Below are 18,304 nucleotides of genomic sequence, written 5' to 3'. Positions count from 1 at the left end.
TCTTGTATCTGCTGGGTGGTAACCTCTCCCTTGTACAACTTGCAGTATACAGTGTGGCAGTGTAATTTTCGGGATCTTCTCAGGGTCTGCAATGCACCTCACTCCAAACCTGCCACATGTTTCATTAATGTGGCCCTAAGTCCTTGAGAACCCAGACAATCAGATAAAGTAGAAGGCCTCTCTCCCTGATACTCATTCTGCCTGGCAGAATGCCTTTGGATCCAGAAGATAATGACCTACTTTACACAACAATGCAATGCAGATGTGCCTAATTGATAGATGTGCCCTGAGCCAACTTGCAGAATCCAGCGACTTAGATATTTGAGGCAGTCACAGGACAACCTGTACCAGTCTTAATGCAGAAGGTCATGGGTACAAGTCCCATCCTCGGGCATGAGCATATGATGTTGGCTGATATAAAAGCAAAATGCTGCAGATGCTGGAAATCTGAAATAAAAAAGGCAATTCTTGTTTCTCTCTCCACAAGTACTGCCAGACCTGTTGAGTACTTTGATTTTATAACCTTAGCTAACACTTGATTGCTGCAATATCAGAGGCATTTCTTTCAGACCAAACCATAAGCTGAGGTTCTATTCCTGCTTGATGTAGGAGATCCTAAAGCACCCTCCAAAGAGGAACAGGGGGATTCTCTCAGGGTTCTTTCCAACATTCATTCCCTTAAACCACCATCCTCAAAGCAGATTATCAGGTCATTTGCCATGTTGCTGTTTGTGGGACGTTGCCTGTCATGCTTTCTTTTGTAAAAACAGTGACTACATTAGCTCTGAAGTGCATTGGGATGGCCTGAACATGTGCAAAACTTAAAATAAACATAATTTTGTTATTCCCAACGAAAGCAATCTGTGGAATCTCGCAATGTTGGCCTGGGGAGCATGACCAGTTTGGTGGATGGGGTCTGATCTTGGCAAATTGAATAAGAAACCCAGCATAAAAGACTGTAGTAAATGCAAGTGTAAATATATTTGGGTATAACTCACCTATGCTTAAAATTTCCCAATCTTTTGTGCTACTTCAGTCAATTTTGTCCAGCTTGTGCCCATATTACTAGTAAAACTGAGTGGAAACGTCTGCAGCTTATAGATGTACTTTGTGTTTTTAATTCTCATGGTACAGGTTTGATACTCTCCCTTATTTCCTTAGATATCCACGGTCGATTTCCCCTCTTTTTATCGTCTTTCCTTTTTGTTGGTATAAACCTTTGCTGAGCACTGTGAAAAATTGCTTGGAAGGTTCTCCACTGTTCCTCAACTGTTTCACCATAAAGTCTTTGCTCCCAGTCTACCTTAGCCAGCTCTTCTCTCATCCTATTGTCTCCATATTGGGTGGGCATCTTCACCACACACGAGCTGGTCTCCTCCGCTCCTGCAAAATGCCTTTCAAACCTAAGTGTGGATCCTGACGACGAATGGTGTGCTGTCATCACGGTCAACCAGTGTCGCATCCGGTTCAAATTGGACACTGGCGTGTCTGCGAATCTCATATCCTAGTCAGACCTCAACAGCATCCGAGACCAACCTAGAATTCTTCCACCAGCCTGCCAGCTCCTTGACTACAATGCCAATGCCATAGCTGCTAGTGGATCATGTCAGCTAAGTGTCTCTCACAAGGCAATCAAGGCGACGTTAAGATTCGAGATCGTCCAGCCTGACAAGGCATCCCTGCTCGGTGCCCGCGCAAGCAAACTCCTAGATCTGGTCCAGCGAGTCCATGCCATCATGTCCTCTGCACCTGCGACTGCCTCAAGTCACGGAACCAACAGACTGGGTCAGCTCCATGGTCTGCGTCAAGAAACCCTCTGGTGAACTACGAATTTGCATTGATCCCAAAGACCTGAATCACAACATAATGCAAGAGTACTACCCGATCCCGAAGCGGGAAGAATTAACCTGTGAGATGGCTCATGCCAAATTCTTCACCAAGCTGGACGCCTCACGTGGCTTCTGGCAGATACAACTGGATGAGTCCAGTCGGAAGCTATGCACATTTAACACTCCGTTCGGCAGGTATTGTTACAACCGCAAGCCTTTCGGTATCATTTCAGCTTCCAAAGTCTTTCATTGAATAAATGATGGAGGGCATCGAAGGGGTGCGAGTCTATGTGGATGACATGGTCCGCGACACCCGAGGATCACATAGCTCGCCTCAGGCAGGTTTCTCAGAGGGTCCATGAGAATGGCCTCCAGCTAAACAGGGCTAAATGCTCATTTGGTCGGTCCGCGATCAGGTTTCTGGGTGACCACATTTCCCAGCAACCTGATGCTGACAAGGTACTGGCAATCAATGCCATGAGGACAATTCCCAGAGGACAAAAAGGAGGTCCTACGTTTTCTTCGGATGGTAAATTTTCTAGGAAAATTCATTCCTAACATGGCATCCCATACCACAGCCCTCCGGCATCTCGTAAAAAAGTTCACAGTGTTCCAGTGGCTTCCCGCGCATCAAGCAGAGTGGCTTGAGCTGAAGGCGAAGCTCACCACAGCCCCAGTACTGGCGTTCTTTGACCCGACCAAGGATACCAAAATATCCACAGACGCAAGCCAGGACGGCATTGGTGCGGTGCTCCTCCAGAAAGATGACTCCTCATCCTGGGCTCCAGTGGCATATGCATCTAGGGCCATGACTCCGACCGAACAACGGTAAGCCCAGATCGAAAAAGAGTGCTTGGGTCTCCTGACAGGAATAGTCAAGTTTCAAGACTACGTATACGGCCTGCCAAAGTTCACGTGGAAACAGACCACAGGCCCTTAGTCCACATAATCCAGAAGGATTTAAATGATATGACACCTTGGCTTCAGCGAATTCGTCTTCGTCTCAGCTGTTATGACTTCGAACTCGTCTACACACCGGGTAAGGAGCTGGTAATCGCGGATGCCCTACCCCGATCCATCACCACGACGTGTGAACAGGTCGACTTCATTCACCACATTGAGGCACAGGTACAGTTGTGTGCCAGCAACCTCCCAGCCACTGATGAACGAGTTATCCAAATACGCGAAGAAACGGCCAAAGATCCTCTACTGCAGCGCGTGATGCAACACCTCGCACATGGCTGGCAAAAGGGGCAATGCCCCCAGTTCTTCAACGTTAAGGATGAGTTAACGGTTGTGGAGGGGATCCTTCTTAAACTGGATCGAATCGTCATTCCCCAAAGCATGCAAACCATGGTGCTCAGACAGATCCATGAGGGTCACCTTGGGGTCGAGAAATGTCGCCGCAGAGCTCGGCAGGCAGTTTACTGGCCTGGCATCAGCCAGGACATTGCCAACATGGTCCTCAACTGCACCACATGCCAGAAATTCCAACCATCCCAGCCCAAGGAAACACTGCAATAGCATGAGATCGTGACCTCTCCGTGGTCCAAGGTGGGAATAGACCTCTTTCACGCAAATGGGCGTGATTACGTGCTTTTAATCGACTACTTCTCCAGCTACCTGCAAGTGGTGAAACTGTCGGACATCACGTCAAAATCAGTCATCAAGGCCTGCAAGGAGACGTTTGCCAGGCACGGTATACCACTCACAGTAATGAGTGACAATGGTCCATGTTTCTACAGCCAAGAGTGGTCCAACTTTGCACAATCCTACCACTTCAGGCATGTCACATCCATTCCCCATTACCCGCAATCAAACGGGAAGGCCGAGAAAGGGGTCCACTTTGTGAAGCGGCTGCATTTCAAGGCTGCAGAATCAGCATCTGATTTTCACCTTGTGTTGTTGGCATACAGGGCAACCCTTCTGTCGACTGGTTTGTCTCCGGCTCAGCTACTCATGAACCGCAACCTGTGGACGACTGTTCCAGACATCCATGTTCAAGACCTTCACCACCTCACGGTGCTGCAGAAAGTGCAGCGATCCAGGGACCAGCAGAAGATCACGTATGACGCTCATGCCACTGATTTGCCTGCGCTGGCTCCAGAAGATGTCGTTCGCATCCAGTTGCCTGAGGGAGGCTGGTCAACCCCAGCGTTGTCGTAAGACAGGCTGCCCCCAGGTCTTTTGTTGTTCAAATGGCTGATGGCTCCATTCTACGGCGCAACAGGAGGGCACTGCGCTATGTTGCCTGCCCACCACCTGACCGCACCTTTCCGCATGTCATCATACCTCCTCCGGACATCTCGCACCACAAGGCCACCGATCTGGCAGCAAGCCCGCCTGTCCAGGTGCCGGCGTCCCCCCTCCACCTCTGAGGAGGTCAACAAGAATCCGTCACCAACCACAAAGACTGAATCTATAGACTTGAATCCTGTAAATTTTGTTCAGTTTGCTCTGTATCTGCATGCTAGACACCCAAAGCACATTTATTATACACAGTAATCGCTACTCATGCATAAATTCTACTTCTAAGCTACTTCTACAACTAACAGGCCTATACGTAGCTTCGGACTGGCCCACCAGGTCAGGGGAACAAATGGCCTTTCGTTCGGGTTCTGAGTCTGCAGGATTCGAAGTTGGTACGGATTGGTAGCTCGGAGCGCCTATCTCGTAGCGAGCATTGACTTAAGACTTACTGGCTTTTGGCGGAAGCAGAACCCACTGTCAAGGGTTGGTTCGCGTTGCTGAGTGACCCGGTCAAGAAGACCGATTTGAACTTGGGGGCTTAACTTTATAGTCCCCAGGGGCTCCCCGCCTTTCGGGGCGGACCCTGTACCTGGTTCCAAGTGATTGGACTTTGTTCCAATCGCTTGGTTCGATTTCTCCAATACTGCAGCGGTTCCCTGATCGATGGGCGGTCTTGAGGTGTCCATTAACCTCTTTTGTGTTGGCTCCTGCTGGCGCCGGGGAGTCTGGCTTGTCTTTGTTTATCCCAAATGTTTTGATTGTTCCCGGGGATCGCTCATTAGTATGTAGATGGCTGCTACATTATTATGCAGATGGCTGCTTGTATCGATGCGGTCTGGGCTTTTGCAGAGTTTAATACACAGTAACTTGGACCTGCTGGTTTCTGCCTGTGTTGGCTGAATTTCCCTTCAGTCTTTGCAGTTCTCCATTTTAAATCGGGACTTGGCCAACCCAGGTGGCTACATCTTCCCATGTACATATGTTCATTCACTCACCATTTGTACATAGTCATACATGTGTATACAGCCACTTAAAAAAAAATTATTTCAAAAAGGTGAGATGTCATAATATCCACTCATGTATATAATGAGATACAGACAGGCAGTGACTGACACACAGAATAGCCAATAAACACACAGGACATAGAACAACCAATCACCAGACAGGACACTGCAGGGGACACCACCACTATAAAACACACGAGGCATCAAGACTCTGCCTCTTCTCACTGGATACAGCTCCAGAGATAGTCAGGGTGCACAGTGCAGTGAGCACTGTCTCCATATGACAGAGAGCCAGTCTGGTCAAGCCAGTAGGAGGTTATCAGTTTAGATTAATAGAGTGTCAACCCACAGCAGATTATGTACAGCAATCAGCAGGTTCAATAAAACAGTGTTGAACCATCTCCTGTGTCGGAAGCCTGTTTCTCATTTTACTGCATCCAGTTGCAGTCAGTGTTAAACCAACTCGTATAACACATCAACATCTTAATGCAACTGAAACCAAAAACATGTCAAAAATCCTCAAATGAGATATTAATTGGGTGGCAAAATCTACCCAGTTGATTTCATTTTGCTGATGTTTCCAATTAGTATACAGCCATTTCCAATTCATACGATTTGCTACACTGAGTAGTGTATTTCCTGGCCAGTGCATGTGTGAAAGGCCTGAGGCCCCCCTGGGAACTAGAGGCCCAAGCCTTTGGCTTTAAATCAAGGTAAGTATTTGCATTTTATCGCAATGCAATGGTGATGTGAACCAGTATAAAATCTTCCTTCAGCTGCTCAGGTTGGATTGTATTAAACGCAGGGGTAAAAAAAGAACGAGTCCTCTAAAATACTGCTCAATTTTCTGTTGCAGAATGCAATTGTAAACTAGTCCGATCGGAACAGGACCATTGATAACTACATGTTACCACACTGTTATAAATTGCTAAATAAACACCATTAAATAGATGTTGCAAATGAGATGTTGAAGAGTCGCTTGTGGCTCAGGAGACAAGGATTGCTGACCCCTGTCTTAGAGGATAGTATAGAGTCAGGAGCTGCATGTGGTGAGTTAGCAGGCATGAGTGGGAGATAGAACAGATTGTGTGCTCCTCAGAGGGCAAGCTTGCAGCCGAATTCTGCTACAGAGAATGGAGCTGAGGACTTTGATAGGACAGCCTACTGGATAGTGCTGATAATGAAGCATGCTGAGATACTTGGTGCATTGACAGACCTACCTGGCAGCCTCCTGAAACTGTAAGGAACATGGAGGAATCCAGTTACAACATAGCAGAGGGCTTTGTCCTGAGCTTGGAACCCATCCTTTCCAACTGCAAGGGCTGGATTTTACCCACTGGAGTTTGAAGGTGGAGGTTAGTAAAATCCTGCAGGGGGCCTTCCTGTCACCTGACTGCCTGCTCCTGATTTGTCTGACATTTTACAGGGGTTATAGTGTGACCTCAACCACCCACCTGCCCTTGAAACTATTGAGACCTATTGAGGCAGTTAAATGGGCAGTTAATGATCAATCACTCATTTCAGTATTTTACCCACACCAAGCGAAGGACCACACCATCTGGGAAGCATAGCATCTTCAGCTACACAGACCAGTGTCAGGCAAGGGAGAGTGCACCTCCTTTGCGGGTTCTTTGAGCCCTTAGGAGGCAGGCCCCCGCCCCCCACCCCAGAAGGTATGGTTGCTCCGCTGGCTGGTTGATGTATTGGTTTCCCTGGCCTGGAGTGTCTCTTTGTTTCTTAATAAGCTGGACGGTGGGTTGGCCCCTCTACGGTCATTTATTTTCTCCCATTATGATGGTCCTGTGCTGTCTACAGAGTTCTGACTGTCTAGTATAATTTGTTTGCACGAGGTCAGAGAGTGCGTCATTCTACTACCACTCTACTCCTACCACTATACTGTCTCTGATGAGCTCAGATTTTAAGTCTCCATATTCACAACATTCTGCAATCCTGTACAGATCATTGATGAATGAATCAATTGTTGCTCCTGGCTACTCAACTCGCTTGTTAAATTTGCTCTTTCGACTATTACATTGCTTTTTAGTTTAAAATACACGTCAAAAGATTTGAATACTTCTCCAAATTTAGGTGAATCAGTGATTCCCTGCCTTGCAATAATGTCATCCGCGATTGGGCCTACTGGGTAAAGCAGTGTGTTAACTTGCTCTGTTTCTGACTTTTTGTGTAAACGTGAAGCAATGCTGTATCTCAGCAATCCTGTCCTCCAGATTCCCCAATTATGTGATTGATCTGAGCCTTGGAGTAGTCCAAATTGATTTGGAAGTGTGGAGTTCTGATCCATGGTGGCAGCACGATAGCACAGTGGTTAGCATAATTGCGTCACAGCTCCAGGGTCCCAGATTCGATTCCCGGCTTGGGTCACTGTCTGTTCTCCCTGTGTGTGCGTGGGTTTCTTCCGGGTGCTCCGGTTTCCTCCCACAGTCCGAAGATGTGCAGGTTATATGGATTGGCCATGATAAATTGCCCTTAGTGTCCAAAATTGCCCTTAGTGTTGGGTGGGGTTACTGGGTTATGGGGATAGGTTGGAGGTGTGGGCTTGGGTAGGGTGCTCTTTCCAAGAGCCGGTGCAGACTCGATGGGCCGAATGGTCTCCTTCTGCACTGTAAATTCTATATCTATATCTACGGTCACTTTAAGAGCTTTTTGAATTTCAAGATGATGTGGCCATTTACTTGGAGACAAAGGAATTTCCCGCGCTAACTGGTTTTGGCAGGATCTACTACAAAGCTTGGAAAAAAATACATTTTCAACAATGGCTGCCTGGGTCGAATGCCTGCAGAGTTCTCGAGCTAAGTGTTTTATTTTATGCCCTGAACTTGTTGAATCCTTTCTTTTTGCTTTCTCTCAGCTGAGTTCGGAAGTCACGATTCTCCCAGGTTATTTTGGAACAGCGGTTAACACTGCTGCCTCACAGCTCCAGGGACCCGGGTTCAATTCCGGTCTTGGGTGACTGTGTGTCACGTTCTCCCCTTATCTCCGTGGGTCTCCTCCGGGTGCTCCGGTTTCCTCCCACAGTCCAAAGATGTGCAAGATAGGTGGATTAGCCATGTTAAATTGCCCCTTAGTGTCCAGGGATATGCAGGTTAGCTGGGGTTACAGGAATAGGGCAGGGGAATGGGACTAGATAGGGTGATCTTTCAGGGGGTCAGTGCAGACCCAATGGGCCGAATGGCTTCTTTCTGCACTGTAGGGATTCTATGGTTATTTTTTCTGATTTGGAATGACTGGGTGCCAACTCGAGGAATGGGTTTGTCCGTGGGTTTTTTCAATCTGCGTTTCTCACTGAATTATTTAAAGATTTCTCAGGACTTACTGTAAATTGGCTTTTTAAGAGATTTAGTTCACCCTGCTTGGACTTTGGGATTTGAATCTGACTTCCAAAGGAGATGCAATGGAGTCTTCTGCTGCAGTGAGGAATTTTAAATTTCTGCCTTCAACCCGAGACTTTCTATGGTGCTTTTTCCTGGTGATTTCTCCTCTGCCTCTGCTTCTGGAGCTTCTTTACAGGTCAGGCTGCTTTGTTCTTATTTTTTCAGCCCCCAGCATTCTAGTTTTTCTTTGCATTTTCTGTGAGATTTTGGTTTTTTTTTTACAAGCTACCACCATGTTGTAGGTGCTGGTTACAGTTTGGTAGGTCTGAAGGAATCTTCGTAGTCATATGTAGGTTAACTGTAAGTCTTTATTGGCTATTAGGACTATTTGCAAATATGCAATAAAGGGTACAAGCTAGAAGCTGTCTCCAAGCAGCTCGTAGACACTGTTGTGTTCAACATTAGACTGATCCTGGGTGTGAATCTAATGCTCTCTTACATCACCATGTGGGCAGTATTACACTCAGTCGCACATTAATCCTGTTTGTACCAGACACTTATACCACATCAGCCACACCTCAGTTGGTAGCAATCTTGTTTCTGAGGCAATCCTCTGATTGTGGGTTTAAGTCCCACCCCAGGACATGAGCACACAGATCAAGGCTGACACTTGAGTACTGATAGATTACTGATTTATTGATTCATTGATTTATTTGGTGCTTTTAAGAATTGATTTAGTGCATAGACAGAGAATGGAATATTCACTAGGCCAGAAATGTGGAAAGATAATCATTGTTTCAGGTAATGAATAAGAATTGCTATGTTTGCAGGAATCCAACATTGTTTTATGAAATGTTGCATAAACATTTCATGTAATGAATAAACCATTATTCTTCAGTACATTTAGTAATGAAAATGTATCAAATACTTAGCAACAGTAAGGTTATTGCAAGCACCTTGGGCGGTATTCTCCGTTAGCTGATGCTGAAATCGGGGCATGCTATCGGGCGGAGAATAGCTCCCGACACCAAAATCGCAGCAGGCGCTGGTTTGACGCCAAATCGCGATGCTCCGTCTCCTCGAAAACAGCGTCAATGCGTTGCACGCCGTGTGTTATTGCAACACCGTTCGCATATCATTAGTGGGCCCACCCTCGATTCTCCATCTCCGATGGGCCGAATTCCTGACGGCGTTGTCCACATGTGCTTGCACAAATCGTGAACCTGGCGTGGTGACTGCTGAGAGAGAGGGCGTACGGACAGTGTCCAGCACTGCCATACTTTGCCGACAGCCATACTGCTGGCCAGAGGGTTTCTGCCAGGGCCGGGAGGAGTAATGGGGGGTGGCCAGGAGGTGGCCTTTGTGGACGGGAATGCAACACAATTACCACAGCCGGCAAGGCAGCCATGCAGCTGAGCATGCTGCTGACAGCCCGCTTTAAGCCTGGTGCCTTGGGTCATATAGGTGAACCCCCGGGGCATCGCCCTGGGTGCCCTCTGGTCCCAGCCAACCCATGGGCGCTCCAGCACAACCTGTCCCATCTTTCCGGGCCTGATCAGTGTGTGTGGGATGTATTGTTTAAGCGCGGCTGCAGCTTGTCAGCCCTGCAGGTGTCCATCATGGACCCGGCGATTTCCGCACCATTTTTCGTGTGTTTCAATGGTGTTCCAATGGTGTTCCACATGGCGTCAGTGCTAGCCCCTCACCGTTAGCAGAATTGGTGCAGGTATGGCGCCGGTTTTTCCTGATGTGAAGGTCCACGGATTTTCCGTTGGCGTCAACACTTTGGGCTGATTCCTCTGATTCTGCGGCTAAGTGCCGATGCCAGCGTGGGAACTGTGGCGTTTGACGACGCCAAAATCGGCGCCTAACCCTCACCAATTCCGGCACCGGTGGGGGCTACCAGCAGCGCCGGGTGAAACTCCTGCCTCTCGTGCCAAAAACGGCTGGAGAATGGCCGGGTCTGTGGCCGCACATGCTCACGGCGATGACCTGCAGTGGTCGCACAGTACAACATGGCGCCGGCCGTGCGCGGACCCAACATGCCAAATACAGCCCCACAGGATAACCCATGGCCACTCCCCACCAGTCCCCCCAGCCCTCGCAGAAGCCCCCCTGGCCAGCAGCACAGCCCCCGGCCGTCTGTGGCAGCGCTGGACACAGTCCGCGCCCGCCAAGCATGATTCCTGACCCCTCAGACCGCACATCAACAATCTGGGCCAGAGAATCGGGGGAGGGACTTCCGATGATGCACCAATGCCGTTCCAAGGGCCTGCGGCACGCGATGCGATGATGCCGGTTTTGAGGTGGCGGAGACTCAAATAACGGTACCGCCCCTGATTTGGGCGTCAGAAGGGATTCTCCGCCCCATTGCCGATTATGATATCGGCATCGGGCAACGGAGAATTCCGCCGCTAGACTCAGAAACTTCGAATCCGGCCACTTAGCTTTGTAAGACTGGCGCACGTCGCTGACGCATGTAGACACTAAATTAATTTGATGTACATTAGTAAATCTTAAGTAATGACCAATGTTTGATTAACGAATCAAATCCTTTGGATTTCGGCGGCAGCGGTGCGCAGGGGCCTTCTGGGAGGTGAGTAGTGAGTTTAAAAACCTTACCTTTACAGGAGCAGCCCTTTGGATTTCGGCGGCAGCGGTGCGCAGGGGCCTTCTGGGAGGTGAGTAGTTAGTTTAAAAGCTCTTACCTTTACAGGAGCAGCCCTTTGGATTTCGGCGGCAGCGGTGCGCAGGGGCCTTCTGGGAGGTGAGTAGTGAGTTTAAAAACCTTACCTTTACAGGAGCAGCCCTTTGGATTTCGGCGGCAGCGGTGCGCAGGGGCCTTCTGGGAGGTGAGTAGTTAGTTTAAAAGCTCTTACCTTTACAGGAGCAGCCCTTTGGATTTCGGCGGCAGCGGTCTGCAGGGGCCTTCTGGGAGGTGAGTAGTGAGTTTAAAAACCTTACCTTTACAGGAGCAGCCCTTTGGATTTCGGCGGCAGCGGTGCGCAGGGGCCTTCTGGGAGGTGAGTAGTTAGTTTAAAAGCTCTTACCTTTACAGGAGCAGCCCTTTGGATTTCGGCGGGAACCGGAAGTTCGACCTCTGGCAAGTCCCCCCCCCCCCCCCCCCCAATAAATTCTGGTGGAGAGGAAACCCAAGACACTACACGTGTAGTGTCTCCCACCCACCCTCCTCCTCTAACCTAATAATAAGACCCATTGGTGTAAGGTAAGTGCCATATTATATATTATTAGCATTGTGCAGGCCAAGGATTGGAGGTGGAGGAGCAGTCTCTGTCAGCGAGAGAACCTGAGAACATCTCAGAAGGTAAGCAAGTGATTTTTACTTTTATACCTTTTTTCAAATTGTGTGTGTCGGGGGGGACAGAAAAGCTGTGACCTGAGTGGCTGGTTGGGATTCTAACCTAAATTTTTTTGACTATTTGGGAACTAATTAAACATAATAACTTAATTATAATTTAGAGGATATCTAAGCCAGAGATCGGAGGATATTATAGTTAGCTATCGCATTTCTATTAGAAATCTAGTGCTAGGAAACAGATAGTTGACAGTAACTTTGTAATTTAAAAAAAAAAAAGTATTTATTAAAAAAAAAGACAAATTTTAAATTTAATTAATTGACGCAATGTCAGTTAGAGGGGTGCTGTGCTCTGACTGTGAGATGTGGCAGGTCCGGGAGGCTTCCAGCGTCCTGGATGGCTTCATCTGCAGAAAGTGCACCCAACTGCAGCTCCTCACAGACCGCATGGTTCGGTTGGAGCAGCAATTGGATGCACTTAGGAGCATGCAGGTGGCGGAAAGCGTCATAGATCGCAGTTATGTAAGTGTGGTCACACCCAAGGTGCAGGCAGAGAAATGGGTGACCACCAGAAAGGGCAGGCAGTCAGTGCAGGAATCCCCTGTGGTTGTCCCCCTCTCGAACAGATATACCCCTTTGGATACTGTCGGGGGGGATAGCCTATCAGGGGAAAACAGCAGCAGCCAGAGCAGTGGCACCACGGCTGGCTCTGATGTTCAGAAGGGAGGGTCAAAGCGCAGAAGAGTAATAGTTATAGGGGACTCTATAGTCAGGGGAACAGATAGGCGCTTCTGTGGACGTGAAAGAGACTCCAGGATGGTATGTTGCCTCCCTGGTGCCAGGGTCCAGGATGTCTCCGAACGGGTAGAGGGAATCCTGAAGGGGGAGGGCAAACAGGTAGAGGTCGTTGTACATATTGGTACTAACGACATAGGCAGGAAGAGGCATGAGGTCCTGCAGCAGGAGTTCAGGGAGCTAGGCAGAAAGTTAAAAGACAGGACCTCGAGGGTTGTAATCTCGGGATTACTCCCTGTGCCACGTGCCAGTGAGGCTAGAAATAGGAAGATAGAGCAGACAAACACGTGGCTAAACAGCTGGTGTAGGAGGGAGGGTTTCGGTTATCTGGACCACTGGGAGCTCTTCCGGGGCAGGTGTGACCTGTATAAGATGGACGGGTTGCATCTAAACCGGAGAGGCATAAATATCCTGGCCGCGAGATTTGCTAGTGTCACACGGGAGGGTTTAAACTAGTATGGCAGGGGGGTGGGCACGGGAGCAATAGGTCAGAAGGTGAGAGCGTTGAGGGAGAACTAGGGAATATGGACAGTGTGGCTCTGAGGCAGAGCAGACGGGGAGAAGTTGCTGAACACAGCGGGTCTGGTGGCCTGAAGTGCATATGTTTTAATGCAAGGAGCATTACGGGTAAGGCAGATGAACTTAGAGCTTGGATTACTACTTGGAACTATGATGTTGTTGCCATTACAGAGACCTGGTTGAGGGAAGGGCAGGATTGGCAGCTAAACGTTCCAGGATTTAGATGTTTCAGGCGGGATAGAGGGGGATGTAAAAGGGGAGGCGGAGTTGCGCTACTTGTTCAGGAGAGTATCACAGCTATACAGCGAGAGGACACCTCAGAGGGCAGTGAGGCTATATGGGTAGAGATCAGGAATAAGAAGGGTGCAGTCACAATGTTGGGGGTATACTACAGGCCTCCCAACAGCCAGCGGGAGATAGAGGAGCAGATAGGTAGACAGATTTTGGAAAAGAGTAAAAACAACAGGGTTGTGGTGATGGGAGACTTCAACTTCCCCAATATTGACTGGGACTCACTTAGTGCCAGGAGCTTAGACGGGGCAGAGTTTGTAAGGAGCATCCAGGAGGGCTTCTTAAAACAATATGTAAACAGTCCAACTAGGGAAGAGGCGGTACTGGACCTGGTATTGGGGAATGAGCCCGGCCAGGTGGTAGATGTTTCAGTAGGGGAGCATTTCGGTAACAGTGACCACAATTCAGTAAGTTTTAAAGTACTGGTGGACAAGGATAAGAGTGGTCCGAGGATGAATGTGCTAAATTGGGGGAAGGCTAATTATAACAATATTAGGCGGGAACTGAAGAGCATAGATTGGGGGCGGATGTTTGAGGGCAAATCAACATCTGACATGTGGGAGGCTTTCAAGTGTCAGTTGATAGGAATACAGGACAGGCATGTTCCTGTGAGGAAGAAAGACAAATACGGCAATTTTCGGGAACCTTGGATGACGAATGATATTGTAGGCCTCGTCAAAAAGAAAAAGGAGGCATTTGTCAGGGCTAAAAGGCTGGGAACAGACGAAGCCTGTGTGGCATATAAGGAAAGTAGGAAGGAACTTAAGCAGGGAGTCAGGAGGGCTAGAAGGGGTCATGAAAAGTCATTGGCAAATAGGGTTAAGGAAAATCCCAAGGCTTTTTACACTTACATAAAAAGCAAGAGGGTAGCCAGGGAAAGGGTTGGCCCACTGAAGGATAGGCAAGGGAATCTATGTGTGGAGCCAGAGGAAATGGGCGAGGTACTAAATGAATACTTTGCATCAGTATTCACCAAAGAGAAGGAATTGGTAGATGTTGAGTCTGGAGAAGGGGGTGTAGATAGCCTGGGTCACATTGTGATCCAAAAAGACGAGGTGTTGGGTGTCTTAAAAAATATTAAGGTAGATAAGTCCCCAGGGCCGGATGGGATCTACCCCAGAATACTGAAGGAGGCTGGAGAGGAAATTGCTGAGGCCTTGACAGAAATCTTTGGATCCTCGCTGTCTTCAGGGGATGTCCCGGAGGACTGGAGAATAGCCAATGTTGTTCCTCTGTTTAAGAAGGGTGGCAGGGATAATCCCGGGAACTACAGGCCGGTGAGCCTTACTTCAGTGGTAGGGAAATTACTGGAGAGAATTCTTCGAGACAGGATCTACTCCCATTTGGAAGCAAATGGACGTATTAGTGAGAGGCAGCACGGTTTTGTGAAGGGGAGGTCGTGTCTCACTAACTTGATCGAGTTTTTCGAGGAGGTCACTAAGATGATTGATGCAGGTAGGGCAGTAGATGTTGTCTATATGGACTTCAGTAAGGCCTTTGACAAGGTCCCTCATGGTAGACTAGTACAAAAGGTGAAGTCACACGGGATCAGGGGTGAACTGGCAAGGTGGATACAGAACTGGCTAGGCCATAGAAGGCAGAGGGTAGCAATGGAGGGATGCTTTTCTAATTGGAGGGCTGTGACCAGTGGTGTTCCACAGGGATCAGTGCTGGGACCTTTGCTCTTTGTAGTATATATAAATGATTTGGAGGAAAATGTAACTGGTCTGATTAGTAAGTTTGCAGACGACACAAAGGTTGGTGGAATTGCGGATAGCGATGAGGACTGTCTGAGGATACAGCAGGATTTAGATTGTCTGGAGACTTGGGCGGAGAGATGGCAGATGGAGTTTAACCTGGACAAATGTGAGGTAATGCATTTTGGAAGGGCTAATGCAGGTAGGGAATATACAGTGAATGGTAGAACCCTCAAGAGTATTGAAAGTCAAAGAGATTTAGGAGTACAGGTCCACAGATCACTGAAAGGGGCTACACAGGTGGAGAAGGTAGTCAAGAAGGCATACGGCATGCTTGCCTTCATTGGCCGGGGCATTGAGTATAAGAATTGGCAAGTCATGTTGCAGCTGTATAGAACCTTAGTTAGGCCACACTTGGAGTATAGTGTTCAATTCTGGTCGCCACACTACCAGAAGGATGTGGAGGCTTTAGAGAGGGTGCAGAAGAGATTTACCAGAATGTTGCCTGGTATGGAGGGCATAAGCTATGAGGAGCGATTGAATAAACTCGGTTTGTTCTCACTGGAACGAAGGAGGTTGAGGGGCGACCTGATAGAGGTATACAAAATTATGAGGGGCATAGACAGAGTGGATAGTCAGAGGCTTTTCCCCAGGGTAGAGGGGTCAATTACTAGGGGGCATAGGTTTAAGGTGAGAGGGGCAAAGTTTAGAGTAGATGTACGAGGCAAGTTTTTTACGCAGAGGGTAGTGGGTGCCTGGAACTCACTACCGGAGGAGGTAGTGGAGGCAGGGACGATAGGGACATTTAAGGGGCATCTTGACAAATATATGAATAGGATGGGAATAGAAGGATACGGACCCAGGAAGTGTAGAAGATTGTAGTTTAGTCGGGCAGTATGGTCGGCACGGGCTTGGAGGGCCGAAGGGCCTGTTCCTGTGCTGTACATTTCTTTGTTCTTTGTTTGTTCTTTGAAACATTTTCTAAATGACACAGTTATTTGAAAAAATCAGGTAGCCTTGGGAATTAGAAACCAATGAGAGAAAATGAGGGATTAGGCCATTGATAAGAATTTCTTTCACAATAAGACTTCATGATTAAGGTTTTGTTCTGAATTTATGCTTTATGAAATTCTGAACCATCTATTGATTTTCTAATTTTCTTTATAGCTTGTTATGCTTTATAAAAAAAACTATTTTCATTATGTTCTAACTAGTTTATGTACTATTCTGATCAACCTTTCTGATTTAGTTTCTATGTAAGTTAATCAAGGTGAACAATTAGGAAATAAAGTTGTATTTTGGAAACCTCCAATCAACCGGACAATCGACTCCTATTAGAAGATAGAATAAGAGATCGTATAGACACTGATAGAATGCTGTACTGTTGGAGCTTTTGGATGAGGCTGTAAACTGAGACCCCATCTACCCTCCATGGTGCAATTAAAAGATACCAGGGCATTATTTGAAGATGAGTGGGGGAGCATTCCGTGGTCTCCTGGCCAATGCTTATCCTTAAACCAACATCACAAAAACAGATTATCGGTCATGATCATATTATCGTTATTGTTTGTTGGAGCTTGCTATGTGCAAATTGGCTGATGCTTTTTCGACATTACAACAGTGACTACATGGGTTGTAAAGCAGGATGCCCACGGTTGTAAAAGGTGCTCTATAAATGCAAATCTTTTTCTTACTGCCCATGGCAATGTCTCCCAGCCAGCCAGCTGGGCCCAGATTGCTGTGCCCATGCTGAGGTGGTACAGTCTAAAGCTGGGCCCTCAATACTTGAGGCTATCCTACAAGAGCATTTGCAGTGTCCCCCAGTGAAAGTCAGCTGGTTTTACCCAACCTTGCTGCAGCTGCTGAGATATAACCGCATAAAGGATCGTCAGAACATGCAAGGTCAGCCATAGGAGAGGCACTGAGAATGCACAAGGGTGAATAATTCATTTCTCTTTGTACAATTGGGAATGTTAATGGGAAGGTTTTTGTGAGTGGTATTTTCTGTAGGATGTTGACCAAGCAGATACTATGATAGGGTCTCTCTGATGGATGTGAAGGTGGGAAATGGTGGGTCCTTGTGAAATATGAAAGTTGTTGTCTTAAAAGCGGAATCTGAGAAGGTGCACTTGTATAGCCCTTCTGGAGCAAAGGATCCAGGATATATATTCCTGCCTCCTCCTCAAAAGTGGCATCCTGATTCCTGGAAGGAATGGCTGCGGCCTACTGGTTGCAACATTGTGGAGGATGCAGTGGACTGCTATGATCTTACACACTCTCTGCTCTGGGAGGGCTTCCCCTGAGCTGTGAAGAAAAGGGAACCATTTTTCAGCACCCCGATGGACTGCTCCAAGATATTTCTGGTGGCTGTGTTCTATGTTGTCCTCATATGGCTGAATGGCAGAGGGGGTGTCATCAACTATGCCTACAAAAGATAACCTTTGTTCTAGAGCAGCCACTCTCTGGTTCTCCATGGAAGCCTGAAGATGGCTAAAATGGCTGATTGCCTCAGGATTAATGTGTCATGGTTACTGCTTGGAAAGCGGACTTTGCACCATTGGGAATCCCTCTAACCCAACAAAGGTACATGCCCTCCCTGCTGAGGGAGAGAGTGATGTACTCTCGTCTTTTGGAATTAGATGGTCTTCAGGATTCTCCAAGGGACATGGCACTGGGAAATGTTTGAGATGGAAAGATCTGGATACATAAAATTTCAATGCCACTGTGACCTTGGCAGCCACTGCCAGGGCCTGCTGTGAGATTCCATGCCTGGTTAAAAGAAGTGGCACAGTCCTGTCACCATCTCCTTGTTGAGCCTGAGTTGCCCAGGCACTATTCTTCGGTGAGATGGAAGGAAGAGAAATGCTCCCGAAAAACCAAGGTGGGTAGAGACTTATGTCGAGATCTCTCCTCCTCTTCCTCCCTTTGGGAAGAGCTTCCCCGCTCTGCAGCCTCCGCCCCCACCTGATGGTCGCGATGCAGACTCAGCACTTCAACCACATCCTCCAAAATCTCAGTTATTACCCCTCATTTTAAGCTCCAGTTTTCCATAACACCTTTGAGGTGTAGCAAGGTACGTCAACAAACTCAACCTAAGCAGATTTAAGTCAAAAGCACCTAATTTTCAGGTTGGTATCTGTCCCTTTGAACAACGGTAGTCAGAGCGGGGGGACCGTCGTGTTGCTGAATGCCTGTTCAGCCGGGACTGATAGCACAAGCGTCTATTGGACATAGAGAGACGAAAATCCCTGAAACTAAAATCAAATCAGCC

The sequence above is a fragment of the Scyliorhinus torazame genome, chromosome 6, assembly GCF_047496885.1.
Source record: "Scyliorhinus torazame isolate Kashiwa2021f chromosome 6, sScyTor2.1, whole genome shotgun sequence".
NCBI lineage: Eukaryota > Metazoa > Chordata > Chondrichthyes > Carcharhiniformes > Scyliorhinidae > Scyliorhinus > Scyliorhinus torazame.
This window is presented reverse-complemented; position numbering follows the sequence as displayed.